At 35.7% G+C, this 24,981-nt stretch overlaps 1 protein-coding gene across 4 annotated transcripts in view; it reads left to right on the top strand.

Moving 5' to 3' along the window:
• FSTL5 (follistatin like 5) overlaps positions 1–24,981 on the top strand; it is a 322,446-nt gene that overhangs the window by 293,093 nt on the left and 4,372 nt on the right. The gene's annotated exons all lie outside the window — the stretch shown is intronic.

Consider the following 24,981-nt stretch of genomic DNA (forward strand, 5'->3'; position numbering starts at 1 on the left):
TATACAGATGATTCCCTAATTTAGGAACATAAATCTTAATTTCTAAGTAAGGCTTTTGAAAATAACAACTTCTACTGCTCAGAAAAGTTGCCATATATAGTATTTGCCATATTGTATTACATGTATATTGGAGTTATTATCTTGATTAATGGACCAGAAAAAAACCAAAATACAGTTTTGGAGTTTTAAAAGGAATTGTGATGCAGTGTAACTTGAGTCTATGAACTGGCCTTTCCTGCTCATGGAGTTCTTACCGCCTGTTTTTTCATTAGGCTCCCTGTTTTTGAAACAAACCATGACTGAGCAGGTAACATAAACTCTGTTTAGATGCATGAATAAAATCAGTCTTATTTCATGTTTACTGAGTGTATGATGTTAAAATGGTTCATACTGTAATCCATGCCAGGAAACACTGTAAATTCTTAGGACATTAGTTATTTCTCTTAGTGAGTGACTGTAGGATTGTCTTTGTGTTTGTTCAAAGAACAGACAAATTATGACTGTGATAGAAATGCTCTAAGGATGGAAGAATGGAACAAGGTGGCCAGTGTGATTTTAAAAGACATACAGGACAGAGAAAGAGTGTGGGGAAAAGAGAGCAACACTTAATACAGGCATAAAGGAGAAATCTTTTAAAGATCTTTCCAAGGCCTCTTAAATTAAAATCTACTTTTCTTCCTCAAAATACATTGCCAAGGATGTGAAGTATAATTTTATTTTCATACTTTTTCTGTAACATTTCTATCTGTAGGGATTGAAAAATTCTGCAGTCCACGATTTGTACATCTGAATATTGCATTAACATCTATTAGGACTTTGTATGGTTTGGTATGGGGGTTTTTTTGCAACCTGACGCAGACCTATTTCAGCTCAAAACACCTCTGCAAATAATTAACTCAACTGTTTATTTTGCTCTTCCAAGTTCAAGTTTCCGTAGAAATGTTTTCAATAGGATGATTGTCACAGTTACGAGACACCATCATTCACTTTTAGCTAAAATCTCAAATCACATATGTAAACATGCATCTCCATTAAAAGAGGTATAATTTCTGATTGTAGTGAGTAGTAGTATTTTAAATGTGAAAATTTAGGATGATTTTACAGTTGATTCCAGAATTTACTCTATACATGCCTGTGATGAATCTAGTCTTCTGTATCAAAAAACATTTGGCTTCTCCTAAGAAGGCTGTTGATGAAAGATATTTTTTTTCAAAATTTTCTACAAAACCCTTAGCCAGCAAATTAGCAATCAGCCATACGCAATTTAAAATAGAATGTGTAAATTAATACAGCTGAAAAGTAAATTGACTCTAAGTAGCATTACTGCCATATTTCTTGAACTGAGTAGTTAAATACACATTCTGTCCCTGAAGTAATCTGCAGTGCTCACGCTCAGCCTTAGAAAAGCATTAAATAATTTACATTTGGAACAGGTATGCCTTGAGAGAACAAACATTACTGCTGCATAAACTACTAGGTACTAGAGGAACTATCGGAACAGAACTGGCATTTAGATACATAATGTCATGTAAATAGGAAAAGAAAAAGATGGATATGAGTAAACATCATACAAGGAGGGGAACCAGGACTGGGAAAAGAAAAAATAGTCCCTGTCCAAAGCTAGTGAGGAACTCTAACTCAAACAGTTTTAAGTTGATATTTTGCCTAAACATGTCAAGGTGGTTTCTGTTTTGCCTGATCAGTCACTATCGGCTGATGAGTCATTTCACCTGTCCTATATGCAACTTAGGAGAAAAGAGAATTAGAGAATAAAATAGAACGCACAGAAATAAAAAAAGGAATATGAAATTCAACAGTGAAAGAATAAAACTGGATAAATGAATACATATATATACTGAACATGTACATCAATTCAGGCCTAGTATAATTATCTTGCTGTGACTTTTGGTTGGTTGTTGGGGTTTGGGCTTTTTTTTTTGTATTCACATGACAGATAAAGACCAAAATAAAATTTCTGAAGTCTGAGAAAAAGCCTACAGTAGTTTGATGCTAAAACCATAGATTTGGGGTTTTCAACAGGCAAAATCAATTCAGCAGCAATTATCTGGTTTTGCCTAATAGTGCAATTTGCTTGAATTGCAGAGAATCTTATTTTAGTTTTCTGAAATGTTATCTAATTTTAAGTGCATTTTCTAGAAAAGAAAAAACCCAACAAAATACTGTGTAGACAGATACTGTATTTTTACTTTTTATGTATTCTTTCAAGAGCTATTCATGTGAAGTTAGTCAGTCATTAAATAATTTGCCTTACATAAAATGTCTGGCCTTCAAGTACTTAGATTTTTTTTGTTTTTTTAAATAAACATGAACTGTCGGTAGTGTCTCAGGAAAAGGTTTACATTAACTGTATTCATCAAATTAGTAGCGATGTAGAAAAAACTATCTATTAAACCTAACTTGTCACCAGTCAACAATAAAACTGCTCAATAACAGCATGTGTTTATTAAAGATGATAAGCAACAAACATAAAGCTTAAGCTTATAATTCTTCGGTGTATGTACCAGCCATGGGAGCATTTTGTGAGTGCGACTGAGAAAAAGAGCTACAAGGGAAATAACCCCACTGGCTCAGTTAGCTGGTACAGTGAACTGGTCAAGGGCCCTATTTAGTCTTTGTTATAAGTTGGTTCCCCTTGACCATGCAACACCAGGCCCTTCTGGAAAAATGAAAGCTTTCTGTAGCTAGGTGCATTTGTCACCTGTAAGCTAAAATTCTGAATGATGGAGCAGAATATAGAGTGTGCACAGCTTACCAAATTAGCATCCAGAACCAAACTTTTTGTCTGAATAATGGCATTTCTAAGCAAAAAAGGCATATCATGTAAAAGTATGGACTGAGCTTTGTAGCGCAGGCAAAACAAACCATCTGCTACCTTCTGCAGCGTATTACCATCTACTGCATATTCTGACCAATCAGTTATTCTTTAATCAGTGTAAAGAACAAGGGACAGAAAGTAAAGATAGATAGGCTTGTTGACACTTACATACAGAAATAGGGTGAATAATTTAAAGCTATGGTGGGTCATTAATTTTTTTCTTTGTAATAATATCTAAAATATTAATTGGCAATAATACATATATAAATGTTTAAAACTTGTTGCAAATTAATTTTATTTAAGAAGTAATGTAATTACATATTTGCTTTACCTAGGTGGGTTATTTTTATGTATGAAGATGGAAATGGTCTGGCCATTATTAAAAAGAAAACTCCACACATTTTACTGCTCTCTTGGTCAGCAAATAACTTAGGATGCATTTGCCCCAGATCAGCCATTTGAAGAGGTACTACAAATTTTGGTCTGAGGTGAACAATAATAGATCCCAAGAAAAAAAGAAATGTTTTCCCAGAGTTTTCCTACCATAGACTGAGGCAATGTTTGGTTGTACTTACAGTACAGCAGAAGTTAGGGCAAATAACTTTTTGATTTGATAACCAGCAAGCATAACATTCATGCTCTGAACAACTGAGGTGATTTATCAAAGCAGCAGCTAAGCAAACTAAGTAGGCATGAGACAAAAGAAGTAGAAGAACAGGCCAATCCTGTTGGTTTTAAACACTTTTGTAATGGGAGGATAGTTATGTGCACAGAAAAGGACAGGAAAAGAAACTGTAATTTTGGAGAAAGAAATGTGGTAGGTTCAGTACCATCAGTTAGTTTTGCAGTGGGGAGGTGTCTCCCTCTCTTTTACGTTCCAAACAATTTCCTTCCCCTGATGAGATGAAGGAGAAACAGTTTTGTGCAGTCAGACACCTTAGGAATCAAGAAATATTTGGGCTGTATTATTTTTGTAACTGCTAACCATTTATGAAAATATATCTATTAAAAAAAAGAAAATGTACATTAGTTTTAGTAAAAATCTACTAATTACCATCCTAATAGTGAGTAGAGCACCCCACTGATGTTTCCAGGTAACGAATCTGTTTGTACAGATTCTCAGCTACAGATGCATGAGAAATGTAGGTGACTCAGTTCTAGAATTTCTACAAGACTAAGGGAGGGATTGCCTCATGGCTTTGAGCAATACTTCATGATGGAAATAAAATGCCACGTTTTTCTCATAAAACTTCTAAAATGTAAGTTTAGACTTTAGAGAAAGTCAGTGTTTCCTGTGGGTTTGAGTTTCCTGTGCCAGCTAGTTGTAGTGCAATTCACAAAAATTCTTAGTCAATCAGCAATTAAAAAGAGGCTATGGCACAAACCAGTAATAATTATTGATAGAAAGAGCCCTTGAGGAAATTTACCCAGACTTACTATTGAAAGTCTGAAGATTTTAAAAGGGAAAAATTACATATTCATCTTGCATATCTTGAAAAAACCTTGTCCTGCTGTTAACATTGGCTTTATTTTGCCTCTGATGTGCACTCACTGCCGATATATGTTGAGTTATACCAAAAGAATGAATGAATGTAAATCATTGTTCTTCATGCACACCTTCATGCCCATATTTTCAGTGCACACAGCTTGGAAAAAAATCTTCCCCTCCCCCCGTTTCGTTCAAAAATTGTCAGACACTGTGGCCACAAAGTAGACAGGATGAGATCTACTAATCCTTAATAAATGGTACAAATCCCCAAGGGTGGGTTTGGGGTTTTTTTTCCCCAGTTATTACTGAAGCTTGTTCCTTTTGTAGATACACCTTTTAAGAATTGATATATAGATTTTCAATATTTGGCCTTATAGGTTTACTGAGAAGATTTTACTCAGTGAACTATTTTTTGTGCCAAAGCAGTTCAGAGCAACCAATGATCTTGTCGTTAATTGTCTGTAATACCATTCTTTATCATAAAAATAGACATATGCAATTAATGTGTGTGATGGCTGCAAAAAGATGACTTGTACAATAGTCATGAAAATATATTCTTGGAAGCCTAAGGAGCAAAAGGGCTGATTATTTCAGCTCCACTGTTCATAAATTCAAGTGAACAAAAGATAATTGGAATAAATTAGGGTCTGACATTACACTGCTGTGAAATGTTTCAAAAGCAATATTAAATGAACTTACTGTAATGGAGTAACTCTAACTTTTTAAATGTTTTAGCAAGTATTTTAAATATTGTATAGTTATGTGACCTAACAAGTGGAAGAAAGAGCAATCAGCTCAACAGTGAGATGGCTCAGGATCTGAAGAGTTAAAACATTATCAGTTTGATTTTTTATTCTTTTATTTCTCTTTTGTGTATGGGGAAGCAGTCTTTCTAAAATTATACTTATTCATTTGCATGAAAGAGTCCAAAAACTAAGCTCTCCTTTAAGAGATAATTGGAATGTGCTGCCAAGGCATTCCTCCTTAAATGAAACCCTTGTGGGATGGTGATTCAGTAGATTCACACTTCATTCCAGAGGTTACCCCTCTAAGAGGTGTGAAGTAGTTGAAGGACCGTGAGAGCATTTACACTATTTCTATGCAAATAACTAAACAGAAATACTGTTTTGCTTCAAAACCCCTACATAATCAGGAGGAAATTTCTGTTCAGTGGTTTGCAAGGCAAACAATGGAAGTGTTAAATGCTGAGTCAACTGTAGACAAAGCTTCAACAAAAGAGGAGAGGAAAAAGCATCAACAAATTTGGAGGTTGAATTTTTCACATAAAGAATATGATTTAGCTCAAAGATGGGGGCAATTTAATATTTTGTAAATTCAGTTAACAAGGCACATTAGGGTAGTGGAAAGTTTGGAACAGTTCGCAGTCATCAGGCTGTAAACATCTATAGTACTACAGGGGAAATAACTGGAAAGCTTGAGGAACTGGAGAAAGGAGCCTGGCACTACCAGGGCAAGGAAGGAGGATCTGGACAGTAGCTGCGATTTCCAGTAATGATCGTGGAATTTATCAACGAGTCCTACCCGGCAGCACAGCACACAAGGAGACCCCTCTGTGCTGGGGGTCCCTCTGGGGTCTCCCACTCTGTGAGTAGTCCTTGTGGCGGCAGTGCTCTGGTCCCGTAGGCGGGTTCCTTGCTCAGTGCACAGCATCAATTCACACCCCCAGTCGAGGTATTTCTGTTCCTTTATTGTAGTTTGTGCAAGTAGGGAGCTGGGTGGCCCCCCACAAATGCCTAGCTCACTGATTGTCAAAACTTTATCTTATTTATATAATAGCGAGCAAAGACATTGATCAGCCTTCATTGGTTACAAGTGACATTATTCCTTCATTACTTAATACTCAAGTTTTCTACTTGGCAAGTAATTCTGTCACTTCTCATGTTAATTAGTTCGCATGCTCAGTCTCAGCTTCGTTTTTGGTCTGGCGGGTTTCTCGTGTCAGTGGCCGATGAGTTGGGGGTCACCATCTGCCCCTGCTGGAATTAATTACCTTTCCCCTAGTTAGTGAAACTGCCAGTCAGCTCATTCACCTTGGGGTGACCTTGGGGTGGTGCTTTCCTCCTTTGAGCAGGGAACTTGCTGGCCAGAGCACTTAGCAGGACAGACAAAAGTGCTTGAATCTGGAATTAGCCATTAGCAATTCATTTGTTGTGATTGTCTTAAAGTCAAACCTCTAACAATACATTTGATTTTATTAATCAACTCCTTAATCATTTTATGTCAGTGCTAAATGGAAACCTTGTGGAATTTCCCCCTCTCTGTGAATTTGCCCCTGAAAAGGAGGACCCTTCTGGTCCATAAATGTAGTGCTTTTGAAAAAGGAATTCATAGGAACTTCTGGGAAGGATGGAGAGGAGACACTAAAAACTATTTTTTTTTTGGCTTTTTTTGTTTTGTTGGGGATTTTTTTTGCTATAAGCAGTGGATTTTACAGCATCTTTGCTCCAGAGGGAATATGGAGAATGAAAGTTTGAGAGATTCACTTCAGACAGTTTAAATGCTCTGAAACTTGCTTTGTTCAACTACTACCATTGGCAACAGCAACTACTGTTGAAAAAAGTGCCTCTTTAGAAAATGTGCAGGTACTCTTCATCGTATCAAACCTATATTCTCCACTTCGTTCCTCCTCTGTTCACATGTCCCTGCCCAAAAAGCTAGGAGTCCGTAAGTGCAGCCACCACGTATCTTCAAACTAGGAAACTCCCAATCCTTTACGTACATGCAAGGTACACCACGTGCTGATACTTCTAGTTTGTCTACATCATCCTTCAGCTCCACTCTTATATTCTAAATCAAAAAGACCTGTGTTTGCAGGCTTTAGAATGTGCTAGGCAGAAAGAATTCCCACCTGTGTCTGTGGAGAAGTACCTACAGAAATTATGAAGCAACTGCCAGCACTCCCAAACTACAGTTTAGTTTTGCTGTCACTGAATCAACCAAAGGCCTGATGTCCTGATGTGTGTATGACATCTTTTAAGCCAGGTAATTTTGGAATTCGTGGAGAAAATATTTTGAATTTTAAATTTCATTTTCAGATCAGTGTTATGAAATTTAATCACTAGTTAATGGCATATTTAAATCTAGCTAAAATAAAAATATTTTTATAATGCATTGCAATCTGTGATTGCTTCTAACCTTGCGATATATATGTATGTATGCACACACGCAAGTATATAAGAAATCAGTCTTGAAACCTATCTTGTTTCTGGAATCAATTATTCTGCATGCCTTTTCCCATGCCAGCTGACAGTACAATACAAATGCTGCTTGACCAATTTATTCAACTCATGCTTTAAATCTTTTCCTCTTAGGTAGCTTGAGTAAAATGTCACAAAGCTCTCAAACTAAAAATGCCAGCTGTCAAGAGAAAAAAAGATATTATCAAAAAACATTTCCACTTCAGTGTGGCTATTTAGAAATGAAAATGCCCTTCAAATGTTACCTAAAACATGGGATTGCAGCCAGCCTTTGTAGTGCTATAAAACTATAGCATCGGTAAAGGAAAATTACGTTCTACTTGTCTTTCCCCATTAGCTGAGGAAATGGCCAAAACCTGGCTTAAGCAAGTCTATTGAGCTCTACTAAAGTGAAGGGTAGTTTTGTTAAACAGTAGATGTTTTTCACACTGTAAGTTGGGGTTTTTTGCCTTTTGCGCATGCAGTAGTCATTACAGGAATATTTACTCTTGAGGTAATATGAGCTGTCCACCTGCAGCCCATGGCCAAACCAACCATTATTATAAAAAATTAACTGTTGTACCTGTTTCCTATCACCTACCTGCTTTTAAATATTCAGTATGTGTGAGTATGTGAAAATACATGATGCAGTGAAAAGTACAAAAATGTAAGAAAGTAACCAAGTAACCCCTGCAATTATGGCACATAATTTGTTGTACCCGGTGACTAGAAGTTGCCTTATCTTCGTGCTGCCTCTAACACTCATTGGTTTTCCAAATAAACCAAATTATAAAGATTCACTTATTAGCTTTTAGGCAATCTTAGAATTATGTAATTAATCATTTTTCTATATGTTTGCTAATAAAGTACCAGGGCAAAATTATTTTAAAAAAATTGTTCTGGGTCTGGCTTGTTGGAGCTCATTTTCTTGATAGCAGCCGGAATTGTGCTGTGTTTTAGATCTGAGACTTTGGAATAGTGAAAATTTTTTTGGAAATTGTCATTTGTACATTTCTATTTTTAAGCATTTAAAAAATATTTTTATTCATGACATTTAAGTTTACCTATTTGATGTTATGTTACAAATGTAACTTTTAACTTCTAGTAAAGCTGAGATTCTTGCTAGATCATATGAATCGAAGACTTTAAGGAAACTTCCAAATCTACACAGATAGACTGTTTTGTCTGTATTTCTTCCATGGGTTGCTAAGCGTCAGCATGCAACATTTTCTTGTGGATAAAACATCCAAACTTCCATCTTAAGAGAGCCACCACCACCACCACATCCCACCCCTTATTAGCTACAAATTAGAACACAGCAACTTGCCATGAAGTGCCTTATGTTTTTTTCCCCGATGATAATCTTGCATTTTCAATACAAATGTTATGTCTGGTGGTTTTATGTAAGAAAATAATCATATTTTATTGGGTTTTTACAGTTAAAAAAATCTTTTCTTGGTTCAATCTAACGTTTTCTTAATTTGGGTCACTAGTGAAGAAAAAGGGAGAGACAGGAATTGTGGTAAAATTCAGTATTTGTTCTTTTGAATATTTGTATATTCCCAGCTATAACAGTATGTGAACTTCTTTTTTAAAATGAAGAAAAAGATCTTTTGAGACTGTTTTGACATAAGTAATTTATCACCTTTGTAGTCCTTATCTCTACCTCATTATTCATTTTCTGCTAGTGCTGGCTATTTCTTTTGGCATATATAAATTTGGCTGTGCATTCCATATGACATCTGCCCACCTTGATGTTACCACAATTTCTGGAGTGTCAGATCCTCTTAATCCTATCCTACCTTGTACTGACATTTAGAACCATCTTTAGGAATGTCTTTTGTTCACTGTGTCTGTGTAGCTAGCCCTTTCTTTGATTTTTATTGCTTTAAAAATGAAGTGAGTGGGTTTTGATTAGATTTCTAGCTCTCCTTCCCTACAAGGTACAAGAAAGGAAACCACATTTGCTGCCAATGTTACAAATACGCTTTTGTTGAGAATAAGTTCCTTTTTTACATAACACAAATAGTTTAATATATTCCTGGATTCTAAAATTCTAGAAGTTAAGGTGCTTTCCTTTGACCTAAAATTTCTGGGATTATTTTCTTGTGAGTGCTGTAATCATTGGATAACAATTTTCAGTAATTAAGCGTATTGTATATACACATTGCAGGTGTTCCATGAGAAAGTCCTCAGACAATTTATAGATTCCTCCATCACTGGGACCCTGAAAATTCAGGTTTTTATCCCTATCCTATTCAAATGTACACTAAATGTGAGTCAGAAGTTCTTAGCTATGTATGACATGTTAAAACAAGTCAACTCTCCCAGCAAGATGTAAAAAACTGACTGAAGAAGCCACCACAGTATCTGGTCAACTATGGGGAACTTTTCCTGGTTGTTCTTTCAACATGGGTCATTTGAAGATATTCTTCAACATGAATTTGAGATTATAGTCCATTTCCTTGCTCTAAATCACTAGTGAGACATGACTTAAATGCTGAGCAAGCAAATTTTTAAATGGAAATAGTAATAAAAGGAAAAAAAAAAAGAAAAAAGAAATAGAAATTGAAAATAGTATAATTTTAAAAGGATTTTAGGCAGCATGCTATTTTTGTTATCAATATGAGACTTTAGTTAAGAAATTTTTATCTTTCACTTGTAAGCACTTCCATCATTTATCCATCTGACTTACGGAAGACAATTGGCATAGAGTCTCTCCCACAAATAAGTGTTTGAAAGACTGTATCACCTGTGATTTTTCTGCCTGAGTGAAAACTATCACCATAAAAATTTTTTTGATGGTACTTACAATGTCATTCACTTTGGCTCAGCAGCATTACATTTGTGACACTCGTTTATTAGTCTAGAGCCAATCTTATTAAAAAATATGTAGGATAAACTGAGAAACTATGTTTCCATTATTGCCCTTTACTGAATGCTTACTAATGCTCAAAAACAATTTATTTCACAACATTCATGCCTGTCCCCATCACATATTGTTTAGGAATGGATATTTTTCTATTCAAATTCAAGCTCTGAGCACAGATCTTAATTTGAGGAGACCCCTTTCTTCTAAGACTGTAGCACTTTTCAGGATTTTCAAGCCCTTGTAGAAATACTGTTTTTTCCCTTCTGTCTTGCACAGCTGTCTTGAAGTTCTTGATATCCTTATTTTTCCAAATAATTGTTAGTATGTGCTGAGACAGAAAAAGAAAGAATCATTCTAGTATGTTTGTCCATCACTGACTGTGGGGTCTCAGCCATCCTCTCTACACTGAATTCCCTCTCTGAGAATGGAAATAGAGAAAACTTTTCCACTTCAATGAGGTATGTGCAAAGCAATAGCAAAAAGGAATAAAGATCTTCAGTGCTTCCAGAGCAAATCTGTGAATAGCCATCTCTGAAATCTTTGAATACTTACTATAAAGATCCCTTCCCTTCCATTCAGATCTCTTAGGTGATGTCCAGCAGTTGTTACCGCCTCTGTGAAACACAGCAAGCCTTTCGTGGGATCTTCCCCACTCCCACCCCCAGCCTTTGTGGTAGTCATCCCTCTTCTATTCCAATACATTTTAGGATCTAATCAGGAATTCTGTCATTATTAAGGTAATCCACTCTCATAGATCTAAAAATGTTGGTTTCATAGATTTTACAATTGAATATTAAGTTCCTTTCTGAATTAGTTTATGAAGACCTGTATTTCTTTGTAACAATATTAACCAGTAAATTTCTAAAGCATATATGACTTCTGATGGATTTGATCTCTGCTGGCATATTTTTCATCCTGAAAAGGTATTCTTAAATCCACATTCACAATTAAAAATAAAAATAGTATTATTTTTCATTGAAAGCAAGTTATATCTATATATTCATTTTCATCTTTCCTCCCACATAAGTTATAAATTTCAGAGAATTCCTATTAGTGTATAGACATTTTTTGCTTCTAATTGGAAAGGTACAGATGAGCTATTTAACGTGCAAGGCTGTAAGAACTCAGAAACCTGGAGTTTTCAAAACCCAGAACTTCTTTGTCAATACAAAATAGTCAATACATTTAGAATATGCATTCAGAAATGAGACCAGCCAGATCAGATTCCATTCTTCATCACCACAGATCTTCTCATTCATCTGATAGAATTGATAGTGGAGATCTTGTTTTACAGTAAAATTACTCATTTTCCATGACTGATGCCACAATCTTTTGTTCTGTGTTTTTTGATTTTCTTTTTTTTTTGACCAATTTCCCCCCCATTCCTGTTTTTTAGGACTGCTATGTTAATATTTCCCAGCTGTGTCACACATTGCTCTCCCAGCAGTCACACATTACTGCTGCAAAAGTTAGTTGTCTTTTTTAGAAGGCACTTTTAAATATTTAATTTACCAGTAAATAAATAAAATTGGTGAAAAGGACAAAAATATTTTAAAGATATATGTGTGAATATGTATGTCCACACACATAAACACAAAACTAGCGAATTATCAGATGTTCTCTAAGATGTAAATGTGTCCTCAGATAGGAAGATGCTTTGTGCTTAATGCTGTTATATAGAAATACAAAGGAAGGAGAAAAAAACTCTTGTCTGATGCAAAACAAAAATATGAAGCAAGTGTTCTTAATGTCGTAAAGAGCATCAGGAACAAAATTAGGAAAACAAACTTAAAAGGTCAGAGACTGTTATAGTACCCAAAAGAAAGGTGCCATTTGTGCTGTATGAGCAACAGCTACCGGGCAAAATCCACTTAGCCTTTTGTTATCATCAAACGACCATTTCTGAACTGCAGAAATTTAAGAAAGGTATTTTCTCAGCAGCCTGCCAGAAATGAACTATTCTAGGCAACAGTAATTTTGGAAGTCCTGAGGGGAAGACTGGTATGCCCTTGCGATGTTGACAGTTTTTGAAATCAGAAACACTTCCAAAATGAAAAGTGTGGGTTTTTATCTAGAGGTAAATATTTTATTTGTGCAATAAACTACAGTAAATGTAATAGAAAATTACAATAAAAAAGGTGTATTTTAAAATTAATTAAGTTAGGAAAATTAACTGTGTGATGATTTAAATGGTATGCGTGCAAGGCCTCTGAAGTCAAATAAATCAATGTTAACTGCCTTCCTCAGAAATAATTATGTACGGATATAAAGTGAAGACTAATTTTAATAAAGGAAAAAATGGTTGCAGTGTTGTATGTTAAGTTCTTAGAAAATCCTTAGAGGGAAAAGTGCATATTTTTTTTGTTGCGCTGGTGGCAAAACATCAAGGGACCAGCAAAGGCAGTTGAGCTATACAGCTAAGAAAACAGTTCTTAGACCAATGTTCCTTTTTCCTTTCCTTAATTGTTAATACTTCCTTCTCCAGAGCTACTGTGGATAACTGAATTTCATCAGAAAAAAAACCTGTTTGCTGTATAACACACTTCTACTTTAGAATTTTGTTTAATTGGTTAGACTTTCCCATGTTGCCAGAGTAGAAGCTTTTTCCCTCTAACAGGCTGTCCTTGGACAGCTAATGGCATTTACTTTGAGTCCCAGAAAACTTTTGGTCAGCAGATTTGATCAAGCTTTGTAGTAATAGAGCTTTATCTTCCTGGGTTGACTTTTTTGCATAAATTTTGAAAAAATGGTCCCTAATCTATAGAATGTTGAGTGGCTTTAAAAGCAAATGTTATTCACTCAGGATAAAGTAGGTAATGTTTATTATTATTTTCTTGAATTAAGTTATACAGGTTAAAAACCTTCTCTTTTGTACAATATTACTACTGTTCCCTTCTTATACAGATAATTTTGATTGTAGCTCATCTAATTCACTTTTACTGGGTTTCAGTTTTGAGACCGTAATTTTCCGTAAGTGTTTGATCTCAGATACCTCTTCAAAAACTGTCTGTTGACTTCATGATGGTAATCTGTGGGTGTAAGGCCAGAAACAAAAAGAAAGGAGGCCATAATTTTTACATTGTTGTAATCTTTTATTCTGTCAATCTTTCTGAACTATTCTGTTGAACTTATAAAAAGTATAATGAAATTTATCCTCATTTCTAGGAGAAACATTCTTAGGCTTTTCTTTTTCCATCTTTTTAACCAGTCCTTAGATATTTCCTTTTTTTTAACAAGTGCAGTTGCAGTAGTAAGCAATATATATGCCTTGTCTAAAGGAAGAAAATAACATACGGGAAGCCAGGTTGTTAATTTACTGCTTGTTGGCAGCTCCACACTAGAATCTTGCTTGGCTATTCATTGTGCATAGGAGATGCAAACTAACTTATTCTATCGGAAGGGTGGAAAGAAATACCTTGCAGAAACAATTTTGAAGATGTAATGTCAGAGTTCACATGACATTGGAATTTTGTATGGAGTATCTAGTCCATTGTTAATTCATACTTTACTGAACTAGAACTTCCCATCAAACTCAGATTGCATCCTCGCTGATTTTTATAGCTACAGGTCTCACGTTATCCTTCAGTCTGCATAACTGCTGGAGATGCAGCACGAAGAGGATGAACTGAAGAATTTTCAAATGCAGCAAATGAATATAAACTTTATTCATACAGGGTTGTCCTAAGTCCTGCCTGGAATTTTAATTCTTTTTCTCTTGTGACCTTTGTTTTAGTGTGTTTTGCCCAATAACCTTGTATAAATCTCACATTATTATAAAGGCAATAAATAAAGGTAAGACAAGCTGGGCCCAGCTGTGGTATAGTTACTTCAAGTAACAGTGCCTCTGCAGGCTTGGGATTCCTTCCTGGGTTATTGACGTGGGATCCGTGCTCTAGAATGTGAAAAATTGTGTAACATCGGTGGTGCACCATTCCCTTGCACAGCTTTCATAGTTCCTGTCTGCACAAAAAAAAAAAATAAATACTTTTAACATTCATCTTTTAAGAACAGGAAATTTCCCAAACTTTTAAAATCAGCAGGTATAGCATGATAGCTAACCACATTCTATTATATTAAGTATTTCTTGAAAAATATTTGTTATAATTTGCAAATACAGTGTGTGAATGACAGAAGTCATACGATGTGATTCTATCTTGGTATTTTGCAGTAGACTATGGTGTTAGTTCTAACAGTGTGTCAAATACTTTGATAGTGACATGTAGTTCACTAAGAGTGATAAAATTGCTTTTGGAAAATTCATTTATAAGATTTGCATGCAATTCTTAGAGCTCTGCAAAACCCTAAGAAAATAAAAATGAAAGGCAGGCTATGAAGAGCTTTTATTTGTCTTTTTGATGACTGTAGCCTTGAGAAAATATTGAAGCTGGTCATTATGGTTGGAAGAATACACTTTTTGTGGAAAGCAAAGTGAATTCTTGGTTTTCTGATAAAGTTACCCTTTGAGTGCTGTGAAAACCATCTTCAGAGGTCCCTGAAAATTCTGGGGTGGACATTTTCTCTGCGTTTAGCTGTTTTGCATGGAGACTTATACAACATTCTTCTCTCTATCCAGGCACTTGTAACAGTGCTATCTGCTTCTTTAAGGAGTCATTTTAATTTCTGACCACAAAGGGCAGATATAGTAACCTCTACAGCTATGTGATACCTGAACTTCTTACAATGGTTTGGGGAAACACATGAGCACATTTCAAGCATAACTGTATGTTTATCTTACATTCTGGTACAGTCTTACTCATTTAAACTTCAATTTTCCAAACCTGTGCAAATTTTTATAAGGCTGGTTTTGATTTCATTCTGCTTCATATGCCTTCATTCTGATAGGATGCTTATGGTGAATGCAAGGTTGTAGGCACCTAGATTTAGGTGTGAAAATAAAGTGTATCCATGGCTGTAAGCTGTCTTTTGCTATATCCAATAGGGATCTAGCCTATACAGATGCTGGAGTCTAGAAGGCAATTTTGCTTTCCCCCTGCAGGGCTCTGGCACTAGTCACGGTAACAAATCCTGTAGACTCTGTTGACTATATGAACTAGATCTCTGCTGGCAAAAATAGCAACTTAGATGTTTGACTCATATGCAGGCATGCATGGTTATGCACAAAATGTAGGAAAGGAATACTACCTGTAGAGAGTGATTTTTGTAGTGAGGATTTGTGGTGAGGCTGAACATTCATAATGGCAATTCTTCAGCCTCCTTACTGCCTACTGATGTGATCATAGAGGAGGGAAGCAACTGTGCTTGATTAGGACTGCAGAAATACAATTTTTCTCATTTATTTCAAAGCAGTAAGGATGTAAATATCAGATTGGTATTTTTGTGTACTCTGAAAGAGACAGACAGGGTTAAGCCATGTATTATTTTTGTCATTTTTTTAATTTCTTTGTTCATATATCAATTTTTAATAAACTGATGAAAAGAGCAGATTATAAAACCATGCAGTACTTAAATTGCACTGGCCATTGTGGCAGTGTACTCATTTTGCACGTGTGCTTAAGGTATACCTTTTTTAACTTTAAGGTGTATTACTTGAAATCCTTATCACCACCACCTAAAATTCAGCTTTGCATGGCTTGAGATCTAGCACTGCTATTCCAAGTGATGTATGATACCAAAATACGAGCACTCAACTATCCAATTCATCAACTGTGTCATGAAAATGTTTAATCCTAAGAGGAGGCAGCATGCTTATCCCTTGAGAGGACAAGGAAAGGTCATCACTTTCAAGGATCCTACCATTTGACCTTAAAAAGCATCAGTGGGCTCCTCATAGGCAAATTTGAAACTAGATCGTGCAGGGAGGAGCAGTAAAAACATTTGGAGCATTAGGGATGAAGCCCAGAATAGGCGAGACAAAAATGATTTTTACTCATCCACTTCTGGTAGTGAAAGAAAATAGAATGAAAGGAGGGATGCCCTCAGTGCATGTTTTTCGCCCTGTGTTTCAACTGCAGACTGAAGTATTGTAGCTACTATATATGCACATACCCATGTATGCATATTTATGTTATGTTACACATGCACTTTTTATATCAAATAATACACATCTCCATTAAAACTCTGCAGACTGGGAGTAAGTAAACTGCAGGTATGTGAGAGTCCTATTTCGTGCAGTCTCAGCACTGCTTTGGTGTGGCTTTTTTACCCTCTTATTACTCCCCTGTCCTGTGGGATTTAAATGACAGAAGGAGGGTCTGAAGAGAGAGGAATTCTTAGATAGTTAAGGATATTTTGTTACACACCTATACACAGTCCTAACGAAATGGTAGCAGAAACTTTGTCAGTTTTAATCAGCATTACATTAACTGTGAAATGTAATAGTTCACATGGTGAATGTTTGCTGTATGGCTGTAACAACTGCCTTCAGAGTAGGCTGGACAGTGTACAACCTCTTTGTGCAATGGCTTTATATTTTGATTTGAAAACAATGTCAACCCTTTCCAGATATGGAAAGGGATATCAGAATGTGGCACTGCTGAGGTTCAGGCAGGCAATAATTACCCACCATCTGGCATTAGGAATGTGTTTCTCATTAAGCCTTTCCCCAATACTAGAAAACAGGAAAAATTTTACTTAGGTACTTTACTGAGATGAAGATGGGGAGTTATGCCGATAGCGTGACATCTAGGAACCAGAAACCTCCCACAGAACTGGGTGAGTCACTGAAGATTTCAGTCAAGTTTCTGGTTTTCAGGTTAATTTACCACTACCAATACATAACACATTCTACCACTGATATTTCTACAATACATTCTGTAATTAATTTATTGAAATCTAGCTTCTTGTTATGGAACAAACCTGCAGAAAACAGAGCAGGAAGCTGTACACATTTTAAATAGTTTAACCACATTCAAAGCATTTTTGTCATAGAAAGAACAATGATATAACAGATATGTAAGAACAGTGAGGTGTTTAAAAGAAAAAAAAAAGAGGTTCTTGTGTATTTCTCAAAAGCAAAGTATTCCCATTGTGCTATACAATAGTCAAAGCTACTTAGGCTGAACAGACTTGACAGGAATTTTATATAAACCCAACATTACTTTTTCAAAACCATAATGAACTATTTTTTTCTACAGTAACGGGGGGATATGATCTCATTTGAAACTAGCTCACCACCTTAAAGGACAGTGACTGAATAAATATTTTGGACAGTGAAAGGGAACTAGCTGTATAAATCCTGTTGTGGTAACATACTCTGCACTAGCACATTTTTTCATGAGGGAAAGTCATTTTGTTATACCATGTGAGGATTTATATTAAATGAAAATTTGTTTTTACCCTTTATAACTGTCACAAATGATGGAACTTAAGGTGATGGAAATTGTGTGAAGAATAATATGAAAACTGGACATGATAAGAGAGAGAAGAGTAAGACTTGTAAAAACTGGTAATGTAGATATATAACAATAATACCTAGTAAGATTTCCAAAATGAATACCTTGCAAAATATGAATTTAACATTCCTGCTTTGTGGCATAAACTACTTCTCAATGATGGGCAAGTTCCTGCAAACAAGTTATTCCAAATCCACTTGTTGAAAGATTTCCCATGCTCTGAGGCATTTGATACTCTGATGATGGAGAGAGGGTTAGATTTGGTAGAGCATTAATCGGACTTGCTATACGGAGTCCTTTGTTTGTCAGCTTGGCTGTGAAAGTTTTCGGGTTAACCATTTTGCAGTAGGTTAGGGAAATAAGATAGTGATACTTATGGTAAGTATTTTTTGCAAAAAGAATGATATGAGTCATGGGTTTACTGTTCACGGTTTTTGTGGTACATACAGGCTTACAGTTCCATAAAACTAGGACCAAATCCTATTTTTAAATATATTTAAAATGCTTTAAAGATACTTTAAAAAATCTGGTCTTGAACTTATATTGTGAGACAATAGGAGAACAATAATTCATGACATGCTGTTAACTTAGTAATTATAATTATTCTGCTCTTAAAGATGTGGGTGGGTTTTTCCATTAAAATTAGGAAAATAAGTCACTCATCCATATGAGCTTCATTTAATTTTTATTTTTTTAAAAATGCATTTTGCAATCAACGTCTTTTAGGATACTCTTTGTCTTGTTTAAGTTAGTTTGGTCAATTCATTTTTATCTACCATTTTTGTATACCTTTGTCTGGGTTCTGTGAAGCTCATTAGCTTTTATGGAAAGCTAATTACTCCCTGTGGTGGGTTGACCCCAGTTGGCAGCTGAGCCCACATCCTAGCAGGAGCAATGGCTACTTTGGAAGGAATTTGAACGTGATGTTACATGGCATGGCATGTCCCTTTGGTCAGCTGTGCCAGCTGTGTCACCTCCCAACTTCTTGTCCACCCCCAGCCTGTTCATGTGGAGGGCAGAGTGGGGAACAGGCAGCCTCAAAGCTGTGTGAACGCTGCTTAACAGGAACTAAAACATAGCTGTGTTATCAACACTTCTGTTCACATATCTAAAATACAGCACCATACAGGCTGGTAAAGAAAAAAATTAACTCCATCCCAGCCAAACCCAGTGTACTACTCATACAGAAAGTGCAATAGAGTTGCAAAGTATTATTATTCCTATTTCTCTTAACTATTTGTTACAATGTGTGGTTGAAAAAAACCTGGGGTTAAAATTGTTATTATTCATTCATATAGAATGAGTGAAGAAAGAAACCATCTCAGATTTCACAGTTCTAGCATTTACTCCAATTAGAGTGGTATGCCCAGAGGCTAGATTCCCAGTTGCATTAACTGTAAAATAAACTATTGGAAATGTGAAGATTTGCTGTCGTATCTTGCAAGCCTGTGTCGGGCAGGGTCCTGAGATGCACTCTGACCTTTCTGTGCTGTCTGATACTGTGTGTGACTTCACTGCATAGAAAAGACATGAGGGTTGGGATTCTCATAAATATTAATCAGGGATTAATGAGCACTGGGAGGCTTCTGCATATCAATCTATATGAGAGGAAACTTTGCATTAAATACACCACCATCTATCTATAAAGCATTTGGTAAAAGTGAAGGTACTCTCAGGTATCACTTGTTATTTTCCAACAGCCTAATCGTAAAGCCCAGGCTAACAGTACATAGGTGACAGGCAATTTCATCACGATCATGAATAGCTGTATTTTTTTTAATCCCTTTAAAAAAATAACTTGTTTTGAAAATTTATAAGATTATGGTAGCTGTGGGGGTTGAGTTCAGCTATCCGTAGAAGACAGAGCAGTAGTGCAGACTTCTTTACTTGGATTAATAGCTTTGCTTTGCTTTGAATGGAAAAAAAAAAATCAGGATAGCGAGAGCACAGCCCATACACTTGCTGATTTGGTTTACCAAGACGTCCAACAAAACTCTCTTACTAATATCTGTTTTGTGAAATGTCCCTGTTATACTGGGCCTATAAACACCACTGGAGGACAACATTTTGTTACAGCTCTGGTAAATAACACATTTATTACATACAGCTTTTTTGGGTTCCCCAGTTCTACTAACCTGTGAAATCCAAAGCTGCCTTTAACATTACTGCCTTGCAATACTGTTTTCTGACAAATCTGGTAAGTACTATTTTTGTACAATTGCTTTTCCCTCTTCATCAAAAAGATGAAGGTCAACCTGGTAATGGAAGCAGAGTTGATAATCTGACACTGGCATGCTGAGGAGGTTCTTAACATTGGACAGTAGAAGTGTAGACATTCACTTGGTGGTTAGAAGGCAGCAATCGGGTTATTGGACGGTGGGCTACGATTTAGTTGCAACTGATCATTGCTGTGTGCAAGCAGGTAACTGTCGTGAAGCATGTCTCTGTGTTCTGTCACTGTTCCTCCAACCTTTCCACCATGATCTGTCATATTTAGATCAATAACCCTCAAAGGGATGACCATCCCAGCCTTACAACATCTTTCTTCCCAAGTGAAATTATAGCCATTATAGTTGTGTAGTTGTAATATTACACAAGCGATTCATTAACTTCCTGACTTTGGAGACCAATGTATTGTCAAGGGGGGCCACTTATTTTACATATATATGTGTGTATATGAAAGATCAGTAGTTGTAAAAGTTACTAATAACTCACGTGAAATTCACAATTAATTAAGACCAGAAACAGTGTAAAACTAATTTTTTAAAAAAACAGCTTTTTTTCTGTACAGTGGGTGTAAAAGTGTAAACCTCAGACCTGCAGAAAGAGAGATTCCTCTGCATATTACTTTTTTTCTTGTGTGTGTGGATGAGCCAAGATATTGTGTCAAAGCACAACTAATTTCAGGAGATTTTAAACAATTGGCTGCTTCTTAAAATCTTGTCATCAAATGACTGAGTGCTATAAGATTAAAATCTACTGTATGTATGCAAGTTTTATTGTATTAACAAAGCCAAAAAAATGGTGTTTCATATATTCACAGGCTAGAGGAGACCACAGGAACATCTTGTCTGACTTTCTGTGTATACTATAGGTTTTAAACATTTCAAATAGTCATCCAGAGATTCAGATAACAAACCTGATATTTCTAAATCTACATCTACTTGAGTTTGGCCAAACCTTCCAAAAAAGAGCGTAGTCTTTAACTGGAGATTTCCACCATAGAAAATTAATCACTTCTATAGTAGTTTGTTGCAATGGTTTATTATCCTTATTGTTAGAAAAAATTACCTGTTTCTAATTTAAATTTGTCTGGTTTCAGTCTGCAATCATTATTATAATTTTTCTTTGAAATTAAAGAAAACATTACTAAACAGTACATTCTCTCTGTTCAGGTATATATATGTTGTAAATCATGTCTCAATTATGTATTTTTTAAGCTGAATATATTGGACTTTCTCAGACTCTTGTTTAAAATCAATGTCTCCTTCCCTTAAAGAATTTTTAGATTTTTTCTTATCTCTAATTTTTTAATATTGCTTTTTAGAAGGGCAGAAATTTACTACTACTACTACCACCACCACCATAAAGCATTCTTAATTTGGTCTCCTCAGTGTAGAATACAGATATAAGACTGTTGTATTATTCTTAATCACCTCTCTCTATATTCCTCCAAGGACTGTACATGGACTTTGGGGTCTTTTTTTTTGACTCATCAGACTCAGATCTCATATTGACCTCATGTCTGCTATGATTCTGAAATCCGTTCATAGTCGCTGCTTTTCAGGATGTTGTTCTCTATGAATGTCCAACACTCCTCATTCACATGTGAAGTTTCTCCACTTTACGCTTGGCAATGTTTGAACACATTTTTCTTAAATGAGCAACTGAATAATACAATGAGCAACTTTCCTGTCACTATTTACAACCTTGGTGTCATGGACATATATTCACATCCAAATTGCCTGAAAATTTTGTGACATGTCAGAGTTGGTACCAAGCAGAAGCAAAACTTCTCTACAAAATGTTGATTCTGCGTTGACAACTGCTTTTTATTGCAGAGAAATTATTTTTCCTTGAGGGTATCAGTTTTTATTCCAAGAAAGGTATGCCTTCCTGATACTCAGTTACATTCAGCAAGGTTTTCCAATAAAAAAAATAAGTTAAGCTGAAAAAGTTCATTTTTCTATAAACCCATGTCAACTGCATTATGTTCATGTTTTTCTGTAGTTGGTTCTCATATCTTCTATTTTATTATTTCCCTGGGGTATGCATCAAGCTATTCAGCTTAGCTGGGATGCCTGCCTTTATCTTATGAATGTTTCAACAACCTTCATCTAGACTTTCCTAATTTTCCTGTTATTCTGAGATTTATTAAGATGTTAAGAGATAATCAACTCTCAAAATTATCAGGAACGAATTATCTGACCTAACAGGTATGTGTTCCTATTAAAAAAAAAAAAAAAAAAAAAAAAGAGTTTATCATCTTTCTCAGTTTCTAGTGGCTTGCAAAATACTTCCTCATCTTTAGGTAAAAAAAAGTATAATTTTGCATTCTTTGTGTTTTTTGTTGTTGCTTGTTTTTTTTTATTTTGATTTTGGTTTTACTTTTTGCAGCCATAGTTCTGGTTCTGGGGATGGGTAGGCCCTTCGGGAAGGTTTACCAGCTTCCCACTTTGGATCTTCTCTCCCACCCACTTCAAAAAGTCTGTCTAATTTTAATATTCAAAAATGTTTTGACATTTGTATATTCTTACTCAAAATTATATATTTTAGTTTTCTTGCTCCTGTCTGTCTTTTTAGGACCTCAGCTGCAATGGTAGCCTGTAGCCTGATCAGTTAGAAATCACACTGGGCCTCAGATAACCTGTATTTTCACACGGACGTTGCCAGCGGATCATTATATAGCCTTAGGCAAGGCCTTCAGCTTCTTTCCTCGTCTGCTGTAATATTTGTAAAGTGCTTTGAAATCAATAACTAAAAGCTGCTGCTTAAGTTCAATGTATTATTCTGCTCACATAGCTGGTCTTTTAGTGTACCCAGCTCCAAAACCATCACCTTCTAGGCTAACCTCACAGATGTGTCCGAAGTAGTGGGTTTTTAAAGTTTGAACCGGAAAACACTATAAAGCAAAAAGTCTTTAGCATGTTAACATTACAAGAAAGTAGAATTATATTTTTCCAGGGCTAGAGAAATGGCTACTTGAAGGAAGGGAGGGCTTATCTCACAAAGCTGTGTTTTCAAATTCAGAAATAAGAGAACACAACAAATAATATGGATAATTATAAATAATTTGAAGTCTACAAAGTTAGGAAGATTTAAAAATACAAAAATGAACAATCGTAGAAAAAAATTTTATTAAACTGCTTCTTGCACACTTTAAACGTAAGATACATTGTTAATGGGTACTCGGGTATAGCTGATGGTCAGAATATGTATTCTGACATATATATATCTATATCCTATATATATGTATAGCTGCTGCAGCAGGAGGTTATAAAATCAAGCTATCTTAATAGCTTCAGAGTAAGGGACAGTAGATCTCCTAAGCGCAACAAATACAGCATTGTGATAAGGTTATTGCAGTCTTGAACACAGTTTATTTATTTTTTAAGTAAACTCAGTTACTAAAGCTGAAGCCACTACTTCAGTTGCAAGAACAATCTATCCAAGATACTGTAAGATTTTTACTTGTGGCTTTAGGTCTGGGAATTAAATGTTATAAAGAGATAGGATAAAACTGCACAAGAAACTAGAATGCTTGAGACATTATATGTTATCATCTGCTTTATGTTTTAAAATGTTTGCCGATTTGCTGTAGAATAAAGATGTGATTAACCCTGAAGATCTGGGGTCCCTTACTATAGAAAAACATCCTTTTTTTAGATCTGCCTGTTCTAGTGGGAAAGTTTATATCCACATTCTTCTCTGGCTCCTAAACTATTTAGTTCATACCAACCAGGTTAATCAACAGGTATTATTTTAAGCATTTAAATGATTCCACAATAGCTACATTCATCTTAATGACATGCATGCGGGAATGCCTCTGCAACCTCTTACCTGGCAGAATTTAGGGGATCTGTCTGGCAGAAGGTACCACCAGCTAATGAGAAGCTAGGGGACAAACCCATGGCAGCATCCTCCTCAGTGGGGAAAGCTAGCTGTCAAGTGCGAGTCTTTCCATGCCTTCAACTGATCTAACACTTGGGGAAGGTATGTAAGACCTTAAGTTTAATTGAACTTTGGAGAACATATTCGCTGTTTTGATAATCAAGAGTTTTATTGCAACCCGAGTTAACATAAGCTGAATGTATTTGTGGTTCAAAAACATTATGCTGGGAATAATATTTGAGAAGCAAAGATCAATAACATATATTCCTCTTGAAATCAATTACATTTAAATGCAAAAACATCACATAGATTTATCATGAACACTGCTTAATCAAGATAAGTTAGGCAGATTTCTTTGGATCAAACTGAATTAAATCCTTCATTTTAATAGTGATTTAAATTAGCAGGTAAGCCTTGCTGATATTCTTAGTATTCATCAATTTATGTTACTGAATTAGTCTTCCCAGAATTTATCAGTTAAGTGACTCTTAGACAAATTTCTCCATGCTTGGATTAGCCAGTGTAATATTTGTCCCATGTTACACTGTTCCACAATAATCACAGGTTCTCCCACGTATCCAGTTTCTCCCTCTAAAAATGCGCTAATCTCTCTTGCATGTACCACCCATCTCCCTGCACAGCATTATGTCCACTTTTCTCCACCTTCCTTCTCTACGTTTTCTAACCTGCCACCTGTACATGCTAAATGGAAGCCATAGGATGAATTCTTGCCAAGCTGACCCCACGCTTCCCTCTGCCAAAGCAGTTATCCTCCACTCAGCCACCCACTGACAGCACATGAACTGCTCCGCATGCACCGCCTGTGCTCCTCAGATATGCCCCATGGATTCCAAAGCAGTAGCACTGGAGTAGGGCAGGGATGAAGAGTTTTCTGCATGTAATTCTGCATGTAATTTTTGCATGTAATTACCCAAACTTAACTGTAGTAGAAATAAGGCTGAAGATTGATTATACACAATAAACTTGACAGATCAAGAAGTTTGGCCAAGTTTATATTGCATATAATATCATCTCTAACATTACTTTCTGTATTTGTATTTGTTGCTTTTATGCTTTCTGAGTTTTTAATGCTTGATTTAGCAACCTAGATAGTTCTGTTCTGT

Source organism: Falco rusticolus, chromosome 1 (assembly GCF_015220075.1).
Source record: "Falco rusticolus isolate bFalRus1 chromosome 1, bFalRus1.pri, whole genome shotgun sequence".
In the NCBI taxonomy this organism is placed as follows: Eukaryota; Metazoa; Chordata; class Aves; order Falconiformes; family Falconidae; genus Falco; species Falco rusticolus.